This window comes from Otolemur garnettii, unplaced genomic scaffold (assembly GCF_000181295.1).
Source record: "Otolemur garnettii isolate 467f Iridium unplaced genomic scaffold, OtoGar3 scaffold00152, whole genome shotgun sequence".
Lineage (NCBI taxonomy): Eukaryota > Metazoa > Chordata > Mammalia > Primates > Galagidae > Otolemur > Otolemur garnettii.
In genome coordinates this window covers 1,793,418-1,800,184 of record NW_003852547.1, presented here as the reverse complement: position 1 = coordinate 1,800,184, position 6,767 = coordinate 1,793,418, and the positions used below count along the sequence as shown (strand labels likewise).

The window sequence follows — 6,767 nt, the reverse complement described above, 5'->3', positions numbered from 1 at the left end:
CTCTTGGTTCCACTTACAAGAAATACTATGGATAGAGGAATGCATTGAAAGACACCAAAAAGAAGCAAACAAATACATCCAAATATAGGAAAGTACACAGGACAATGAACTTGGCTTCTATAAGTCAACCAAGAATAGAGGGGCAGACTTCTCTAGATTAAATATGAAGAAAGCTCAGCACCCATAGCTCAGTGAGTAGGGCACCGGCCACAGACACCAAGCTGGCAGGTTGGAAACTGCCTGGACCTGCTAAACAATGACAACTGCAACCAAAAAATAGCCGGGCATTGTGGTGGGTGCCTGTAGTCCCAGCTACTCAGGAGGCTGAGGCAAGAGAATCGCCTAAGCCCAGGAGTTGGAGGTTGCTGTGAGCTATGATGCTATGGCACTCTACCAAGGGCCATAGAGTGAGACTCTGTCTCAAGAAAAAAAAGATGATGCAGAGATGGCCGGGTGCGGTGGCTCACACGTGTAACCCTGGCACTCTGAGACAACGAGGCCAGTGGATTGCTTGAGCTCACAAGTTCAAGACCAGCCTGAGCAAGAGTGAGACCCTGTCAGTACTAAAAATAGAAAAATCTAGCTGGCTGTTATGGTGCACACCTGTAGTCCCATCTACTTGGGAGGCTGAGGCAAAAGGATCCCTTGAGCCCAAGAGTTTGAGGTTGCTGTGAGCTATGATGCCATGACACTCTACCAAGGGCAATGGAGTGAGACTCTGTCTCAAGGAAAAAAAAAGAGATTGAGAGACATAACAACCAGTTATCACATACAGGGCTTAAGACTCTGATTTGAACAAAGTAACTGTTAAATTTTTTTTAAATACTCAGTAAAATTTGAATATTGTCTGGGTATTAGATGATACCAAAGAGTTACTGATTATCTCATTAACCCATTTTTAAAAAAGAAACAAACACTGAAATATATAGGGGTATGTGCTAAATTAGGTTGCCATTTGGAAATATCCTCTTCTACACTCCCCAATCCCAGAAAAGGATCAGAATGTGTTTCCTTAACCCTTGGTTTCGGATTTGACCATGTGATCTGCTGTAGCTACCAGAATGAGACAGAGGTAAAAATGTACCAGTGCTAACTGTAGGCTTTAAGCGATCTTACATGTGTTCACTTGCGCTCTTGCCCCTCTGCTGTCACAGTAAGAACACACCTGAGCTAACCAAAACAATAATTGCTACTACCAGCAGAGTGTTTCCAAATAAATATTGATAGCATTGGTTTGGGGTTCAGGGTGCAGTGCTTAAGGAAACTGATACAAGAGTCTGGAAAAATGGTGACCCAGGTGATATGGTAGAGAACATTTGGTAAAAACTGTTGTTGGCAGTAATTTAAAAGACAGAACATATGTAATTAATCTGTGGACTTGAGCAAGATGTTTTCCAGTTAGAAGAATGAGCTCCTGGAACCTTGGGACTACAGCCGGGGAGGTGGGGTCCTCTTCTGGAGCAGTCACACAGGTAGTGGATGAGGAGAGCCGGGCTCTGGGCGTCATGTATTAATGTTTAGTGGCTTCACGCAGAAGTTGATGGGAGCCTGGGCTTCAGACGCCTATAGTCAGCAGGGATTAAAGCCTGTGGTTTCCACAGAGGCACTACCTATCATATTTGCCACACCAACTGAACTGACCTCCGATTCCACTGCATATGATTATGCTGGGAAAAACAAGGTTCCAGAGCTGCAGTTTTTCCAGAAATCTGACATTGTGCCTGTCCACCTGAAACGAGGCCTGCCTGACCAAATGCTTTACAGGACCACCATGGCGCTGACTGTGGGAGGGGATCGTCTACTGTCTGATCACCTTCTACATGGCTTCACAACCCAAAAACAAATGTGTTAGGTTGCAGAGGACTGGTTTGCTTTTTGGCATAAACCCTTTGAATTTTCATTATTTCTGTTAAAATTCTTTTCTTAGTTGGATGACCTACTTGACTTTTTGCAAGAAAAACAAAGATATGAAGACAATATTTTGGTTTATGAACTCATTTGAGTTAAAACTATTGTTTAAAGAAATGACACTCTGCTCTTGTGTTTGTGCTCCTGATTTCCCTGGAGGTTCTGGATGAAGGTTGCCCACGGGGTCATTAACATCAGTCTGTGCTGAGAACCTTGGGGACTTAGGATTGCATTTTTGAGCATGGGGTGCAGAAGCTTTCTGGATTTGGATGTGACTGGGGAAGGGAGACAGATGCCAAGGCCAGGTGCATGAAATGAGGTTGGAGTTAGTAGTCACTTAGGAGATTTCTCCATCTTACAGTAAAATGTTAATAGCAATTATTTGTTGGGCAGTTCATTTCAAAGGGTTATTTGCCTCATCTCAGATCTTCCGTGAAATTCTGTGTGTAGTTGTTGTGTATTTATTCCACCACAGGAACAGAGACCACCTGCTTAGTGTTGCACTTTAGACTGTTGTCTGTTAATGCGGCTGTGCCACAAATTCTCCTTTATCTTTTAAAATGTTATGGCTTTAAATTACAATTCATTTTGACAGTGGAATAAATACATGAAGAAAAAAAAAAAAGAAAGTATGAGCTCCTGTATTTTAGTTGCATATAATAAGCTACTATACAAAAATGATGAACCCTGAAAAAAAACCTATGTGAAAAAGCATGCCATCTGGGATATTTTAAAAAATATTTCGGGAAATAGAGTGTAAATGTCTAAACACAACAATTAAATAAGTGAGGTGAATGCTGTGTTAACCAGTTTGATGTAAACATTCCAAATTGTATATAAAATCAGCACATTGTACCTCATAAATGCAGTAATGTACACAGTTATGATCTAATTTAAAAAATCCTTAGGGAAAGAATAAGTGAAAAAGAGATAGATAAAGCAAATGCGGCAAATGTCAATTGTTAAAACTGTATAATGGACTGTCAGTGTTGGTTTATAATACTACTTGTTCTTTTTGTGTATTTTCATAATTAATTTCATGATTAAAAGAAAGTCCTTGCTCCACACTATTGGTCTTTTTGATGCGTCAATTTGGATAGGCTCCATCCCACAGTTATTGACTCAAAAATGAATCTAGCTGTCGATGTGAAGATATTTTGTAGATATGACTAAAGATTATAATCAGTTGCCTTTAAAGGAGATTGTTCTAGATAATCTGGGTGGGCCTGATCACTTGAAAGGCCTTAAGAGCAGAGGTGAGGATTCCCTGGGAGAAGAAATTCTACCTATAGATGGCAGTTTCAGCGTACCCAAGAGTTCTAGCCTGCTCTTCTATATGGGCTGCCCCACAGAATTTGGACTTACCTTCACATAAGGCAATTTTTGTACAATAAATCTCTTAACATATATCTCCTACTGCTTCTCCCTTGTTGGTTGTACTCTGACCAATACATACCCATTCAAATCTTACTAATATGAACCAGATCAGTAGTACTCAGCCATGGCCATGTGTTCTGATGCTGTGATTATACCACATTACCTTAAAAGTTTCTGAGCTTTTACTCTTGATTCTGTGCTTATCACTCATAGAACAGTGATAATCAGTTCATAGATTGGCACTGGTAAGTGAATCACACCTGGAGTAACACCAAACTAGACATCCTGACATCTCTGTGTCCGTTTTCCATTTCTATGAAGGGAGTCACACCACCTACTTCCGCACAGTTGTTACAAACAAAAGAAAGTAATACATAGTAGTCACTCAAAAATCTGACCTCCTTTCATAAAGTAGAGGTGTCTGGTTCCCCAGAATGAAGGCCATATTTAAAGAGAAAGGAAACTTTAACTTACTGGAACTTAATCATACTTCCTCTTGGAAAGGGCGGGATTCTGTGAAAGCAGAACTATAAACAAAGAAGAAAGAATCCTTAAGCTCATGGATTCAACAAGTTGACAGTGAATATTGGTTCCTTCTTATCTGTATATTTTCTCACTCCTTCTTCTCTCCTAAGATATCTTCTCTCATTCTCAACAGATTAAACTTACAACCCCTCACCCTGGTCCCCCATCCCACAGCCTTGTGTAATTCCTGTCATTCTCCTAAAGCTTTTGGGTTTAAACCTGCATATTCTTTTCCTTCTCTCAGACCTGTTGAGGGGGGATACCCAGGAAAAGTAAAGTCTAAGAAAACAAAGGTTTCTCAGAGAAGCCCAAACACTCCTGCAAGGTCCTCCCTATGGTAACCCATCCCTTAAGAATTTGTAAAACTTAACTTCCTAGGTCCTTGAAACTAATGCTTGCTGCTTGCTTCAGCTTCTGTAAACTCTGTACATGATTTGACACCTCCAGTGAAAAATAACATAGTAATTCCTTATTGTGGGCGAGATAGTGAGACTCTGTCTCAAAGAAACAAAAACAAACAAACCCACCCTAGTATGTTTGGTCTATCAAATTTTACTTGTGAGTAAAATGAAAGGGACAGAGCTGATTGGAGGGCTCATTACTTTAAGGCTGATGGCCTGCTGCCAATGAAAATTCCTTCCCCTATAATCTTTGCTAAGAGTCTGTTGGTTTCAATTTGCCAGTCCTGCAAGACTGTGAATGGATTGACCTCACCTCTGAAAAAGAGCCTTCAGAATTGCTGATTTGTAGGGGCAGTGCCTGTAGCTCAGTGGGTAGGGTGACTGGCCCCATATACTGAGGGTTGCAGGTTCGAACCCAGCACCAGCCAGCTAAAACAACAGCAACAACAACAACAACAACAACAACAGCTGGGCGTTGTGGTGGGTGCCTGTAGTCCCAGCTCCTTCAGAGGCTGAGGCAAGAGAATCGCTTAAGTGCAAGAGTTTGAGGTTACTATGAGCTGTATACCATGGCACTCTACTGAGGGCAACAAAGTGAGACTCTGTCTCAAAAAAAAAAAAAGAAAGAAAGAATTGCTGATTTGTAAAGCAATCGTAGGATGATAGGGATGTTACTCTGTTTCTACTTTCACATACTTGTTCCTGTATGGCTGGGGCCTGTGGCTGAAAAACCTGCAGTTGCCTAAAACTCTTAGTTTCCAAAAATCTCTCTCCAGCTATTATACTATTCCCTGAAGCCCCCTTTTTGCAAATATTGATGACACACCTGTGACATAGAAGGTACATCCTCTGCTCTGGAAATGCTCATGATATACTAAGTTACAAACTCAGATTGCAGGTAGACTGAAGCAGGTGGACAGCGACCCTCTAACTTGCCACTCCATATATACATATTAGTGGATTCTCTCCTCTGCTAGCTTCCAGCTGGGTTCAACCAATGGGGAAAGCCAGTAAGAGATCCAGGTAAGATAAGAGTGAAGTCAGAATATATGCTCCCTCTGATTTTTCCCTGGAGGTTGTTTTGGCCTGGGTAATGTTCCATATCCTTTGATCAAGAGTCATGGCCCCTTGAGGGTCAAGCAGCCCTCATCTCATACATAACTCTCTAGGTTCTGGTAACTACTGTCTCCCTTAGCCTTTCAGTCCCAGGGGCAGTAAATTACCTGGTTATTACTAGCTCTGATATATTGCAATATCCTTTGTTGATTACCACAATCTACCTACACCTTTGTAAACTTTCCCTTTATTAAATCCTTCTCAAGTTACTTGATTTGAGTGTGCAGTTCACTTCCTGCTGGGATTTTGTCTGGTAAACCCTGTAAAGCCTTTGCAGAGAAACTGACTGTATAAAATTGCCACTTTAGGTACTGGGGAAACTCTGAACCTTAAAAAATAAAAACCGGGCAGCACCTGTGGCTCAAGGAGTAGGGAGCTGGCCCCATATACTGGAGGTGGTGGGTTCAAACCCAGCCCTGGCCCAAAACTACAAAATAAATAAATAAGTAATCAAAACCAAAAACCATGATTTATCTCATGGATAGTGCTTTTCAAACTATCTATGAGCAGTTTATTATCATTATCACTGTTACTTTCAATCTGTCAGAGACTGATATTTTGATAGGATATAGTAAAAAGAAATTACTAGAAACAGGAAATTAAGCCATATAAACAAAAGCCCAATACTTATCATATTAGATTAATAAATCATACACATTTTTAAACATTTACACTCAATTATTGAAATTATCCGGTCATACACTAGTAACATTTAGTTCTCCAGCTGGCACCAGTCCCCAGGATCCCCTTAGAATTACAGTTCACAGGATTACAGAATCAGGTTAAAAGGCTACAAAATTTCTTTTTGGTAAATTCTTGGATTCTTTTCTCTCCTTTCTTGCCTCTCAGAGAGAGCACTAATCACCCCTTATTCGGGGCTTCAACAGAGAATTGTTCAACTCATTGATTCAGCACTAATTATGTAGTTTTACAATAGTTAAAACCTACCAAGAAACACTTTTTCTTTCCCCTGTCAAAAAAACCACTATAAATATTGAAAAAAATAACCATGCCTTGGTCCTTTATCCACTGTACCTGTTAAAGATCCTGCTATTTAGCAAGTACTCAATCAATATTCTTGACATTAACAAAAGCACAAAATCAAAGGACAGGAAGCACTTGGGTATGTACCAGAACACAGGGATCACAGGGGCAGAGTGGCTAAAATAATGTCAGAAATATCAGTAGTGGCCACATCCTGAAGAATCTTGGATGCTATGCTGAAGAATTTGAAGACCCTTTGGGTCTGAGTTTAGATGTTACTTCTTCCATTCATCCACCACTGATATATCAATATCTATGCAACATTTTCATGAGCAAAGAAATTCAATCGATAATAAAATAGCATGTTTAGGCTCCCACTGATGGGTTCAAGGGTTCAAACCAGCTGGGCCTGCTAAACAGCAAGGACAACAACAACAAATAGCCAGGCATTGTGGC

General features: G+C 40.6%; 1 pseudogene; it reads left to right on the top strand.

The window, feature by feature from the left end:
* Positions 1 to 1,513: 1,513 nt before the first annotated feature.
* On the top strand, positions 1,514 to 1,913 carry LOC111728353 (annotated as a pseudogene).
* Positions 1,914 to 6,767: the final 4,854 nt, after the last annotated feature.